At 40.8% G+C, this 13,661-nt stretch overlaps 1 pseudogene; it reads right to left on the bottom strand.

Moving 5' to 3' along the window:
• Positions 1–3,556: 3,556 nt before the first annotated feature.
• LOC106601704 (Ig mu chain C region secreted form-like) lies at positions 3,557–13,490 on the bottom strand (annotated as a pseudogene).
• Positions 13,491–13,661: the final 171 nt, after the last annotated feature.

Genomic DNA, 13,661 nt, shown 5'->3' with positions numbered 1-13,661 from the left:
TGGTCAGAGAGGGCACTTCCTGTACAGAATCTTCTCAGGTTTTTGCCTGCCATATGAGTTCTGTTATACTCACAGACACCATTCAAACAGTTTTAGAAACTTTAGGGTGTATTATATGCATATTCTAGTTTCTGGGCAGTAGTAATAACCAGATTAAATCGGGTATGTTTTTTATCCGGCCGTGTAAATACTGCCCCCTAGCCCTAACAGGATAACTTTTTTTAACTTATCGTCGTGACATTTTGGGGGCGCTTCCTACATTTGGAGTAGCTTACTGAACGCGCAAACAACAAGGAGGTATTTGGACATAAATTATGGACTTTATCGAACAAAACAACATTTATTGTGGACCTGGGATTCCTGGACGTGCCTTCTGATGAAGATCATCAAAGGTAAGTGAATATTTATAATGCTATTTATGATTTTAGATGACTCCAAAATGGCGGGTATCTGTATTGCCAAGTGTATGTTTCTGATCGCCGTACTCAGATTATTGCAAAGTGGGCTTTCCCCGTGAAGCTTTTTTGAAATCTGTCACAGCGGTTGCATAAAGGAGATGGTTATCTAAAATTCTTTTAATAACAGTTTAATATTTTATCAACGTTTATGATGAGTATTTTTGTAAATTGTTGTGCTGATTCACCGTTAGTATTGGAGGCAAAATATTTTCTGAACATCACGCGCCAATGTAAAATGCTCTTTTTGGATATAAATGTGAACTTTATCGAACAAAACATACATATATTGTCTAACATGGAGTCCTAGGAGTGTCATCTGATGAAGATCGTCAAAGGTTAGTGCTTAATTTTAGCTGAATTTCTGGTATTTGTGACCCCTCTCCTGCTTGGAAAATGACTGTGTGGTTTTTCTTGTGTTGTCCCTGTCCTAACATAATCTAACTTTATGCTTTCGCCGTAAAGCCTTTTTGAAATCGCTAGTGTCCCACCTGCCCAAGAGAGGTTAAACAATCATCTTTCCTCGGTTGCAACACTCACTACCGAGTTCCAAACTGCCTCTGGAAGCAACGCCAGAACAATAACTATTTGTCGGGAGCTTCATGAAATGGGTGTCCATGGCAGAGCAGCCACACACAGGCCTAAGATCATAATGCACAATGCCAACTGTTGGCTGGAGTGGTGTAAAGCTCGCCGCCATTGGACTCTGGAGCATTGGAAATGCGTCCTCTGAACTGATGAATCATGCTTCACCATCTGGCAGTCCGATGGACGAATCTGGGTTTGGCGGTTGCCAGGAGAACGCTACCTGCCCAAATGCATAGTGTCAACTGTAAAGTTTGGTGTAGGAGGAATAATGGTCTGGGACTAATTTTCATGGTTCGGGCTAGGCCCCTTAGTTCCAGTGAATGGAAATCTTAATGCTACAGCATACTGTGCAATTACATTCTAGACGATTCTGTGCTTCCAACTTTGTAGCAACAGTTTGGGGAAGACAATGTCCCCGTGCACAAAATGAGGTCCATACAGAAATGGTTTGTCAAGATCGGTGTGGAAGAACTTCATTGACCTGCACAGAGGCTTGACCTATTGACCTATTGCGCTTGTGGCTGAATGGAAGCAAGACACCTGATTAATGTTCCAACATCTAGTGGAAAGCCTTCCCAGAAGAGTAGAGGCTGTTGTAGCAGCAAAGGGGGACCAACTCCATATTAATGCTCATGATTTTGGAACGAGATGTTTGACGAGCAGGTGTCCACATACATTTGGTCATTTAGTGCATCTCCTAGATATAGGACAGACACTTCAAAACTTTATTCCTTATGATAGATTTTTTGACTGTCTGTTTTGCCATTTATGAATGTGTTATTTATGAATGTGTTATTCAATGCATGGAAATTAAAGAATAGGGCTAAACCTCATCATACTTTCCAGTGCTTAAATGGTTTTCACAGACAAAGTAAAATGATGCAAAGGACTTTGCCCTTGTTGCGTGCCACTCAAATGATACAAATATAACAACAGCCTGAGGGCACTGGACTTGAAACAACATTACAGATGTAACCATGTACATGTGCCATTTAATGTATTATCTGACCGCCACTAGTGCTCTCAAGTCAAAATGACATGTGCATTCATTTTTTGTGTTCCAAAAAATTATTAAGATTAGAACAAGTTCTGAGGCATACCTCAGAGTTCCTGAAGGCACACCAATGTGCCGCGGCACGTCGGTTGGGAACCACTGAACTAAGTTACCAAATAACAACAAAATGTAGCTATGTTTGAAATAAATGAATTACTTTTATGACACAGAAGATAATTCAAACCTATTGGAATCTGTGGAAAAATACATTGTGTGTGAAGTAGCACAAATATCATAGTCCCAAGACATGCTACGACATGCTAACCTCTCACCACTATAATAGGGGAGGTTTGAATTATTTGTGGGGTATAATATTTCTGCTTCTGTAACTTTCACTCATTATTTTTCACAATTCATTCAGGACTTTCCGTGATCATAGTAGAGTCCACATTAATGTAGACATATTTAGAAATGTATTATATTCAATTTGCAATAAAAGTGACTCCAAAATGACAATACATTATATACAATGTATTTTATTGGGCACAAAAACTATCTGAAACACAATCAATACAAACAACAAAAGCATCAAACTAATTTGTAGAGTCACAAGCTAAATGTAATTATTGTGTGCTCGGAATTTGGGACCAAATACTAAACTTTTGACTACTTTAACACACATACTGTATAATAAGTGGATTTGTCCATATACTTTTGGTCCCATAAAATTGAGGGACTACAGTATCTACAAAAAGTTCTGTAATTTCTAAACTGTTCACCAGACATAGATGAAAATACCCTCGTATTAAATCTGCCAGTCTATATTTTAACCTTTATCATATTCTAACAAAAACAGCTACATGAGTTCAAATGATATGGACACACACAGACACACTCATCAACACACAAAGATCACATGAAACTGACCTGTGCAGACTTATATCTTGGCCTAATATTAACATGCACACCCACTCACATTATATCAAGCTACACCTATACACTAAATAGTACATCCATGACCACCTGACTGGAAGCATAATACTACTATGTAGGCTATTCAGTACTGTTGTCTTTTCATGCCAAACAATTGTCTTCATTCTGTTTTTATATGTACAGTAGACCAGTATATTTTCTAAGACTTGAAGTAATTGATATATGAACACCAAACCATGTGATCTCATATGCGGTATTGTTTATTAGCCAGCCTCCGCATTAGGAAGACACATTGAACAATGGCAAATGACAACACTGGCAACAATGACAACACAATAGGACTGACATCTTACATAACAGCAGACTGGACATTAGACACATTAGACAATATACATGTCTACAGTCAACAAAATAATGACAACAGTAACATGTTAACTTTAACTCAACAATTACAACACTAACATGTTAACTTCAACTCAAGGACAACAATGAATAGAGGACAACAGGGGACACGCCTAGTAATTGGCTATTCTGACCCAGAGGAGTCAATAAGGAGACACAAGGACACAACACACACAGATTAAAATCAATTGTCTTCACATGAGTTACCCATGGTCTTCGACACACTCCTCTCCTTAGGTGCGGTGTTGTTGTCCAAGCCGGCGTGCTTGACCACGCATGTGAAAAGCACATTTCTCTTCCACTTATCCTTGGTGGTGGTGAAGACGCTGGTGACGGAGTAGTTGCCTTCCGGGGTTGTCTGATGAGGGCTGGTGACACTCTCCTGGTAATCACCGCTGTCCACCTGCCACATGATGTAGACGTCACATAGAGATGGGCTGACCACCAGACACACCAGAGTCACATTCCCCTCCTTCTTTGTGTCTTCCTCCGGGAGAACGTGGATGGACATTGAAGGGACTTCACCTGCAAGAGGATTGATTTGAAGGAGAAACGTTACACTCATGTACATGGAGGTACATGTGAACACCAGTATGTGAATATCAGTTTAAAATGATCCTAGTGGTCCTTAACCCTGGATCTGGAGCAACACAGGGGTGTGCAGGTTTCTGTTCTAGTCCAGCACTCACACACCTGATTCAACTAAACAATAGTGATGATTAGTTAATGATTAGTTGATTTGCTGACTCAGGTGTGTTAGCGCTGGGCTGGAGCAAAAGTCTGCACATCCTGTGCCTCCCTCTCCAGAACCTGGAGTATGTGACCACTTATCACAACCACATTGAGATGTCTCAGTGACCTACTTCCTTTGGTGAAGCTGAGGTCCTGAATGACCGGTGTGACTTTGCCACTCTTCTTGGCAGAACACTGGACTTTGTTCCCATTGGTCCACTCTGTCTGGTCTATGGTCAGAGTACTGACCCTGATGTTCAGGTTGCCCTTTGATTCAATATCTTTCAGATCGATGCCATCCATCTTGGCCTGTCCATTGATCTGCCAGGTGATATTGGTACCAGACACTGTGTCCTGTCTGTACCAGTGATGACACATTCCAGCACTGCTTGGTTGTCCAAGAACACCTCTTTCACACGTGGTGGGTTCAGAGTCACCATCAGTGGTTCTGAAAGGGGAGAGCAGCAGTGTGAAAGCAGGACATGTTTCTGATGAGGAACTACACTAAATAATAGATATACTGTATGTGAGCATGACATCAACTGTAGTACAGTCTACTCCTATGTACAGACCTGTTTTGGAGATTGTCTTGATGGTGGTTTGTCCCTGGTGCTGCACCACACAGCTGTACTTGACCTTGTTGTTCCAGTCAGGGTTGATGACCTACAGCAGACTACTGGTTGAGAAGAGACCTGACAGCTGTTTGCCTATAGTAGGGGTCAGGCCCTGCACCTCCGTGTCATTCTTCTTCCAGGTGACAGTGACTTTCTTGGAGGCAAAATCTTCAATCATGCACATTAGGTACTGGGTTGTGTCAATGGGCACCGACTGCAAAGTGTGGTGGCTAATTTCTGCATTACCAAATGAGGAGAGTTACAAACTTCACACACCAGTCAGAGTTATACTTAAAACTACATCTTTAATAATTAAAATGCTTTTGCAAAAGCACTTTGACTTTCAATGAACCATTGAAAAGTGACTACACAAAAGTATCAAGATCTTTTATAGCCAAGATACACCCCTCTCAACGTACATGACGAACCACAGATACATAGAATGGTCACAAGGTTAAGTTTTCTATGAAAGATTTCTATAAAACATAGCAGACAGCAACTGCTGTATTAACAGTTTTCATTGTGTAGACCAGTGTCTGGTCCTCCTACCCCAAACTGGAACCGTCTCTCCCTGGTACGGTATAGAACAGAACCATTAGCTCATCCAATGGCATATATCAATTGTCAACTCTAGATACTCCCATCTCAAGCAAACCCCCTCTTGACCCCACTCCTGGACAAGCTCACTGAGGGGAGTGAGCCTCTAGGTTATACACTATCCCAGGATAAGTGCAAGATCTAAGAGAGGACACACACATACATGGTTCCAGACACTGCCATACACCTCCCCACAAAATGGAAAAGGAGTGAGTGACTTGCGCACAGACATTGTGGAGACAAGTAATTGGTTCCCCATTAACCTCTTACATCTAGACGTTCCGCTAGCGGAACACCTGCTCCAATATCCAATGATAGGCGTGGCGCGAATTACAAATTCCTCAAAAATACAAAAACTTCAATTATTCAAACATATGACTATTTCACAGAATTTTAAAGACAAGACTCTCCTTTATCTAACCACACTGTCCGATTTCAAAAAGGCTTTACAGCGAAAGCAAAACATTAGATTATGTCAGCAGAGTACCAAGCCAGAAATAATCAGACAACCATTTTTCAAGCTAGCATATAATGTCACAAAAACCCAGAAGACAGCTAAATGCAGCACTAACCTTTGATGATCTTCATCAGATGACACACCTAGGACATTATGTTATACAATACATGCATGTTTTGTTCAATCAAGTTCATATTTATATCAAAAACCAGCTTTTAACATTAGCATGTAACATTCAGAGCTAGCAAACTTCCGGGGAATTCGCTAACATTTTACTAAATTACTCACGATAAACGTTCACAAAAAGCATAACAATTATTTTAAGAATTATAGATACAGAACTCCTTTGTGCAATCGAGGTGTCCGATTTTAAAATAGCTTTTCGGTGAAAGCACATTTTGCAATATTCTGAGTACATATCCCAGCCATCACGGCTGGCTATTTAGACACCCACCAAGTTTAGCCCTGACCAAACTCCGATTTACTATTACAAAAGTTTGATTACCTTTGGTGTTCTTCATCAGAATGCACTCCCAGGACTGTTACTTCAATAACAAATGTTGGTTTGGTCCAAAAGAATCCATCGTTATATCCAAATAGCGGCGTTTTGTTCGTGCGTTCAAGACACTATCCGAAGTGTAAATAAGGGTCACGAGCATGGCGCAATTCGTGACAAAAAAATATTGAAATATTCCATTACCGTACTTTGAAGCATGTCATCCGCTGTTTAAAATCCATTTTTATGCCATTTTCCTCGTAAAAAAGCGATAATATTCCGACCGGGAATCTGCGTTTAGGTAAACAGACGAAAGAAAACAAAGCATGAGGTCGACGCAGGCACGAGCCTGAGTCTCACAGTACTGTAACCAGCCACTACCCAAACGCGCTACTTTTTTTCAGCCAGAGCCTGCAAAGCCACGATTCAGCTTTTTGCCGCCTTCTGAGAGCCCATGGGAGCCGTAGAAAGTGTCACGTAACAGCAGAGATCCTCTGTAATGGATAGAGATAATCAACAAGGCCAAGAAATGGTCAGACAGGGTACTTCCTGCATGGAATCTTCTCAGGTTTTGGCCTGCCATATGAGTTCTGTTATACTCACAGACACCATTCAAACAGTTTTAGAAACTTTGGAGTGTTTTCTATCCAAAGCCAATAATTATATGCATATTCTAGTTACTGGGCAGGAGTAGTAACCAGATTAAATCGGGTACGTTTTTTATCCAGCCGTGTCAATACTGCCCCCTAGCCCTAACAGGTTAAAGGCACAGTCAACTTAGTGTATGTACATTTCTGACCCACTGGAATTGTGACACAGCGAATTATAAGTGAAATAATCTGTCTGTAAACAAATGTTGAAAAAATTACTTGTGTCATGAACAAAGTAGATGTCCTAACCGACTTGCCAAAATTATAGTTAACAAGAAATGTATGGAGTGGTTGAAAAACGAGTTTTAATGACTCCAACCTAAGTGTATGTAAACTTCCGACTTCAACTGTATATTATGTTTCTCCCCAATCTCTCCAATGTTTCGTGTCCTGTATTCAAAGATACCAAAATCCCCCACTTACATGGCAGGAAGGCCAGGAGGAGGAGAGATGTAAGAAACATGTTTCTCTGTTGTATGGCAGACAGTGTCTGTCTGGTTACTAACAAACAGGGTGGTTGCAGTGATTAAGGTTGTTTCAGAACAGGGCATTGATATAGCAGAAGGAGGAGGGTTATTTTCATACTATCTATCCTACAAAGACATGTGTCTGACACATCATTGGATGGATTCTGTCTGCATAATGTACTCATAATATGAACATACATACATACATACATACGTACGTACGTACGTACGTACGTACGTACATACTGTGCCTTCAGAAATTAGTCACACACATTTACTTTTTCCACATTTGGTTGTGTCTGAATTTAAACAATTTTGAATATAAACTATTTTAAATATTGAGATGTTGTGTCACTGACCTACACACAATAACCCATAATGTCAAAATGGAAAAATGTTTTTGAAATGGTGTACAAATTAATAAAAAATTTAAACTGGAAATGTCTTCAGTCAATAAGTATACAACCACTTTGTTATATCGTTCCTAAATAAGTTCAGGAGAAAAAATTTGCTCACTTTGTGTAATAGTGTTTAGCATGTTTTTAAAATCAAATCAAATCAAATGTATTTATATAGCCCTTCTTACATCAGCTGATATCACAAAGTGCTGTACAGAAACCCAGCCTAAAACCCCAAACAGCAAGCAATGCAGGTGTAGAAGCACGGTGGCTAGGAAAAACTCCCTAGAAAGGCCAAAACCTAGGAAGAAACCTAGAGAGGAACCAGGCTATGAGGGGTGGCCAGTCCTCTTCTGGCTGTGCCGGGTGGAGATTATAACAGCACATGGCCTAGATGTTCAAATGTTCATAAATGACCAGCATTGTCAAATAATAATAATCATAGTAGTTGTCGAGGGTGCAACAAGTCAGTAACACAAGAGTAAGTGTCAGTTGGCTTTTTCATAGCAGATCTTTGAGAGTATCTCTACCGCTCCTGTTAAATTTCACTGCTATGGGGATGACACACAGCTGTACATTTCAATGAAACATGGTGAAGCCCCAAAATTGCCCTCGCTAGAAGCCTGTGTCTCAGGCATAAGGAAGTGGATGGCTGCAAACGTTCTACTTTTAAACTCGGACAAAACAGAGATGCTTGTTCTAGGTCCCAAGAAACAAGGAGATCTTCTGTTGAATCTGACAATTAATCTGGATGGATGTACAGTCGTCTCAAATAAAACTGTGAAGGACCTCGGTGTTACTCTGGACCCTGATCTCTCTTTTGAAGAACATATCAAGACTGTTTCAAGGACAGCTTTTTTCCATCTACGTAACATTGCAAAAATCAGAAACTTTCTGTCCAAAAATGACGCAGAAAAATTAATCCATGCCTTTGTTACTTCTAGGTTGGACTACTGCAATGCTCTACATTCCGGCTACCCGGATAAAGCACTAAATAAACTTCAGTTAGTGCTAAATACGGCTGCTAGAATCCTGACTAGAACCCCAAAATTTGATCATATTACTCTAGTGCTAGCCACTGTCATGACGTTGGCCTCTTTTGGTACAGGGAGGACAGTTGACCCCCTCCCTTTTGCACCACCACCCAACCTACCTTTCCCCCAATCCACCCGGTGTGTAAAGGGTTGTAAAAACTCTAAAATTCCAGGAGAGTCTCTGGCCACATGGCCCATAGAGAGACAAAGGAAATTCTTCCAACTCATAGAATTGGAGAACAGAGCGACATGTGTGTGCTGGAGAAGGTATGGAAGATTGGTGAAGAATCCAGCTACGAACTGATCCGCTTGGTACAATTTTGTGATACTCAGAAGAGACAATATAGCCATATTACCTTAAAACTGTTTATATAATAGCATCAGCTAGAGACTTGCAACATAATGGTTGTATAGAATGTATTAATAAGGATAAAGCTTTTATAATACACATGAGATGCTATTGTACTGATGTTAATGTGATAGAATTGTATTTCTGTAACCAAGTCTAGCTCAGTCATAGGCACGCCCCAGGGACACATACAGGACCAGGCGTCATTTGACAAGCCTGTTCGATGGGCACTATAAAACACCCCCTGATTTACATTTCACCAGACCAGGCCTCCACTCCATTGCGAGTTGGCCCATAGGTTTGACCATCCAAGTACTCTACTGAAAGTGAACTATACCACGTGGTTAACTTTTAGACTATCGAGACCGACAGAATAAGAACAAGTCTTTGATATTAATTATTAGTCTGCAGCTAAGTAAATTATATCATCGAACGCGAAGACCAACGAAACATCCATTCTATGACGACATTAATGAATGTCGCTCTGAAAGATCCATTCTAACCGAGAGAGAGAGAGAGAACGCGCACAAAACTCCCCAACAGAACAGAACTCTCGAACAACGATCACGACGACACATGAGCGTAAATATATATTGATTGCAATTGTTCCCGAATGAGTGAGCCTTCAATTGTCAATTGTTAATATTAATGAACTCTGTGTAACTTCTCAGCTGACCGTTAACCTGTTGGGTCTAGGGGGCAGCATTTGCACGTCTGGATAAAAAAAATGTACCCGATTTAATCTGGTTACTAATCCTACCCAGTAACTAGAATATGCATATACTTATTATATATGGATAGAAAACACTCTAAAGTTTCCAAAACTGTTTGAATGGTGTCTGTGAGTATAACAGAACTCATTTGGCAGGCAAAACCCTGAGACATTTTCTGACAGGAAGTGGATACCTGATGTGTTGTATTGACTTTAAACCTATCCCATTGAAAAACACAGGGGTTTAGGAATATTTTGGCACTTCCTATTGCTTCCACTAGATGTCACCAGCCTTTACAAAGTGTTTTGAGTCTTCTGGAGGGAGATCTGACCGAACAAGAGCCATGGAACGATGATGTCCCATTAGACACCTGGCGCGCGAGTTCATGTTGGGTACCCTCGTTCCAATACGTTATAAAAGAGTATGCATTCGTCCACCTTGAATATTATTCATGTTCTGGTTAAAAAAGGCCCTAATGATTTATGCTATACAACGTTTGACATGTTTGAACGAACGGAAATATATTTTTTCCCCTCGTTCATGACGAGAAGTCCGGCTGGCTTACATCATGTGCTAACGAGACGGAGATTTTTGGACATAAATTATGAGCTTTTTTGAACAAAACTACATTCGTTATGGACCTGTGATACCTGGAAGTGACATCTGATGAAGAGAATCAAAGGTAATGGATTATTTACATAGTATTTTCGATTTTAGATCTCCCCAACATGACGTCTAGTCTGTATCGCAACGCGTATTTTTCTGGGCGCAGTGCTCAGATTATTGCAAAGTGTGATTTCCCAGTAAGGTTATTTTTAAATCTGGCAAGTTGATTGCGTTCAAGAGATGTAAATCTATAATTCTTTAAATGACAATATAATATTTTACCAATGTTTTCTAATTTTAATTATTTAATTTCTGACGCTGACTTGACTGCCGGTTATTGGAGGGAAACGATTTCCTCAACATCAATGCCATAGTAAAACGCTGTTTTTGTATATAAATATGAACTTGATAGAACTAAAAATGCATGCATTGTCTAACATAATGTCCTAGGAGTGTCATCTGATGGAGATTGTAAAAGGTTAGTGCATCATTTTAGCTGGTTTTATGGTTTTGGTGACCCTGTCTTTGACTTGACAAAACATTACACACAACTCTTGTAAATGTACTGTCCTAACATACTCTAAATTTATGCTTTCGCCGTAAAACCTTTTTGAAATCGTAAAACGTGGTTAGATTAAGGAGATGTTTATCTTTCAAATGGTGTAACATAGTTGTATTTTTGAAAAATTTGAATTTTGACATTTATTTGGATTCAAATTTGCCGCTCTTGAAATGCACCTGCTGTTGATGGAGTGCACCACGGGTGGCACGCTAGCGTCCCACCTAGCCCCAAGAGGTTAAACAGCAGGTCTGGGACAGGTAGCACGTCCGGTGAATAGGTCAGGGTTCCAGCAGGTCTGGGTTCCATAGCTGCAGGCAGAACAGTTGGAACTGGAGCAGCAGCACGGCCAGGTGAACTGGGGACAGCAAGGAGTCATCAAGCCAGGTAGTCCTGAGGCATGGTCCTAGGGCTCAGGTCCTCCGAGAGAGAGAAAGAAAGAAAGAGAAAGAGAGAATTAGAGAGAGCATATTTAAATTCACACAGGACACCGGAAAAGACAAGAGAAATACTCCAAATGTGACAGACTGACCCTAGCCCCCCGACACATAAACTACTGCAGCATAAATACTGGAGGCTGAGACAGGAGGGGTCAGGAGACACTGTGGCCCCATCCGATGAAACCCCCGGACAGGGCCAAACAGGTAGGATATAACACCACCCACTCTGCCAAAGCACAGCCTCCACACCACTGGAGGGATATCTCCAACCACCAACATACCATCCCGGGACAAGACCGAGTATAGCCCACAGAGCTCTCCGCCACGGCACAGCCCAAGGGGGGGCGCCAACCCAGACAGGAAGACCACGTCAGTGACTCAACCCACTCAAGTGACGCACCCCTCCCAGGGACGGCATGGAAGAACACCAGTAAGCCAGTGACTCAGCCCCCGTAATGGGGGTAGAGGCAGAGAATCCCAGTGGAAAGAGGGGAAACCGGCCAGGCAGAGACAGCAAGGGCGGTTCGTTGCTCCAGCCTTTCTATTCACCTTCACACCCCTGGGCCAGACTACACTTAATCATAGGACCTACTGAAGATATATGTCTTCAGTAAAGACTTAAAGGTTGAGACTGAGTCTGCGTCTCTCACATGGGAAGGCAGACTATTCCATAAAAATGGAGCTCTATAGGAGAAAGCCCTGCCTCCAGCTGTTTGCTTAGAAATTCTAGGAACAATTAGGAGGCCCGCGTCTTGTGACCGTAGCGTACGTGTAGGTATGTACGGCAGGACCAAATCGGAAAGATAGGTAGGAGCAAGCCAATGTAATGCTTTGTAGGTTAGCAGTAAAACCTTGAAATCAGCCCTTGCCTTAACAGGAAGCCAGTGTAGGGTGGTGTCGTGTCTTTGGGGGTACCATTAAACTGAAGATGTTTATCAATTAGCTCCCTGTAATTATTATCACGCGATTAAACTGATTAATCGTTTAATTGTAATTAACTAGGAGATCGGGGCACCAAGGAGAATATTCAGATTACAAAGCTATAATTTTCCTAATATAACTTTCCTGTACTATAATATTATATTCTATTATAGTATAGGCCGATTATCTTCTGGTTTAAATGGTGTATTTTACCTTTAGTCCAGTCTCATTCCAAACGTCGTAAATTGTTGTATCTGCACGAACCCAGTCTTTACTAAAATCATCCATACATCAATTGTCTTAAAATCATTTATTTACTACACTAAGTAATTAACAGAAAACATACAAACAGTAATTATCGTCACAAAGGATTGGTATAGTAATGTGCCCTAATGGCTAACAAGCATGGCTGGTCTGTTAGACAATGGGTCATTAAAACAGTTTCAGAGTTTAATGGCTGTGATAGGAGAAAACGGAGGATGGATCAACAACATTGTAGTTACTCCACAATACTAACCTAAATGACAGAGTGAAAAGAAGAAAGCTTGTACAGAATACAAATATTCCAAAACATACATCCTGTTTGCAACAAGGCACTAAAGTAATATTGAAAAAAATGTGGTAAAGAACTGTACTTTATGTCCTGAATCCTGAAAAATGAAATTCCTCTCCCAATGTCTGGTGTACAGCAGACTGAACCAAGTGGGTGAAAACATATTATACCCTCTGTATAAGGCTATGAAATAGCCTTTGATGACAGGATCATTATGTGTTCTGAAGATCACCTTTATTAAACTGTTTTCCACTGTGACAGTTTATGAGGTTATAATAATGTAGTGGAGATTGATGCTCTGTGTTTTTTGGTTTTATATCACATGATTAACCTGTGTTATGTCATAAACAAATGTTGTATATGTTGCACAGGAGGTTGGTGGCACTGTAATTGGGGAGGACAAGCTCATGGTAAGTGCTGGAGTGGAATGGTGTCAAATACACCAAACATGGTTTCCATGTGTTTGGTGCCATACCATTTGCTCTGTTCCAGCCAATTATTATGAGCCATCCTCACCACCAGCAGCCTCCATTTGTATGTTGTAATGATTGTAGTGTCATTAGATCATGGATATTTATTTTTTCTTTTTAGATTCAGACTCAGATCGCTCCCTCCTGGTAGATACTTCTAAATTCAACTGAACAAGGGGGGAGTGAGTTTTACTACAGGTGCTGGTTTGTATCACTGTGGAGGCGAGCACAGT

This window comes from Salmo salar, chromosome 03, assembly GCF_965601325.2.
Source record: "Salmo salar chromosome 03, fSalSal1, whole genome shotgun sequence".
Taxonomy (NCBI): Eukaryota; Metazoa; Chordata; class Actinopteri; order Salmoniformes; family Salmonidae; genus Salmo; species Salmo salar.
This window is presented reverse-complemented; position numbering and strand designations above follow the sequence as displayed.